Consider the following 1,465-nt stretch of genomic DNA (forward strand, 5'->3'; position numbering starts at 1 on the left):
CGCCGCCTCCTCTCAGTCTCTGGCTGCTTATTTAAAAATGAAAGTGTTTTGATGGTTGAGAGTCTGTCGGAGGAACGAGGTTTCCACCTGACGCTGCCTGTAGTTTCTCTCTGCGTGCCTGTCCATACGAGGAATCAAGTCTCTGGCTTTGTACAAACTGCATTAAATTATTTGTTAATGACTGAGTGAATTCTGAGATTTTAATAAATAATGTTACTGTGAGAGCGGGGTGCGTTTGTTTTGTCTGTCGGGGGGAAAGTGAAGGTGATGATGATGATGAAGTTGTGATTCTCAGCTCTGAACAACAGAACTGATCACAAGCTCACCTGATCTTTAACCTGAGAGTCTGGATGCGTTCAGTGTCCGTCAGTGTTTCTGAGTGCCAGATACTAAAGTGAAATATCTCTACAGGTGAGTCAAACACACCTGAATCGTGAAGCAGTGACATCACGTCCAGCCTGATGAGGGAAAAGACTTGGAGCATCTGAAGTAATGGATGTTTATCTGCTTCTCTTTGTAACGGACTGAGAGGTCGCCGCCTCCTTCGCTGTGTGGTGGATCAATGCTTGTGTTTCATGGAGCAGCCTGGCGAGTTACACCTGGTGTCAGGCAGAGACTCCTTCAGAGAGTTTCCATGGTTAATAAACAGGTGGAGCGACGTGACGATGAACCTGAGAGAGAGAGAGAGAGAGAGAGCGGGAACAGATCACAGCGCCTCCATGAAGAAGGTCTGACGAGGACGTGGCGGTTTGTTCGTGTCTGAAGATCGTCTCGTTAAAACTGATGAAACAGGTTTTTGATACTTTGAGTCTGAATCTGTAAAAACAAGAATCCAGTTAAACATGATCACAGCCGGCCACAAGGGGGCGGAGTCACCTTTCTGTTCCTACATCCTGCTGCAGGTGACGAGCAGTCTCACTGTTCAATGATGAGGATGAGGATGAAGATGATCCAGCAGGGGGCCTCTGAGCTCCTCCTCTCTGCTGCAGCTCACCAACAACAAGCTCTGCTCGGTGACTGATGACACGTCAGCAGCTCCCGCTCTGATTGGCTGCTGAGGAAACATTTAAATGACAGTGGAGAGTCGGGAGTTTCCAGAGACGCTGTGTTCAGGTGGCTGATGGGAAACAAACAGCTGATCACAGATCAGGTTAAACTGCTGCTGCCTGATCACATGACCATGAACCATGTTGGAGGAGAACCCGCTCCAGGTGAGACCTGGACCTGGTCCACACCTGGGACCAGCTGCACACCTGGGACCAGCTGCACACCTTAAGTTCAGGTTTTAAAGTCTGAACTAAGGTTACCTTAAAACAAAAACAGCTGCACAGACAGAAGAGGAGTCAGCTGTGATTGGTTTATGGTCTGTCACATTTTCAAAATAAAAGTCATTCCTTCGACTAAAAGCTGCTTCAAAGTAAGAGTCCTTCAAAGAAATGTAATGGAGTCAAAACAACGTTTGTCA

General features: G+C 47.4%; 1 long non-coding RNA gene across 1 annotated transcript in view; it reads left to right on the plus strand.

Moving 5' to 3' along the window:
- Positions 1–1,465, plus strand: part of LOC147817164 (uncharacterized) — a 39,899-nt gene that overhangs the window by 1,173 nt on the left and 37,261 nt on the right. The gene's annotated exons all lie outside the window — the stretch shown is intronic.

Source organism: Seriola lalandi, unplaced genomic scaffold (assembly GCF_002814215.2).
Source record: "Seriola lalandi dorsalis isolate HSWRI2012SDOR001 ecotype SW California unplaced genomic scaffold, Sedor1 jcf7180002055009, whole genome shotgun sequence".
Classification (NCBI taxonomy): domain Eukaryota; kingdom Metazoa; phylum Chordata; class Actinopteri; order Carangiformes; family Carangidae; genus Seriola; species Seriola lalandi.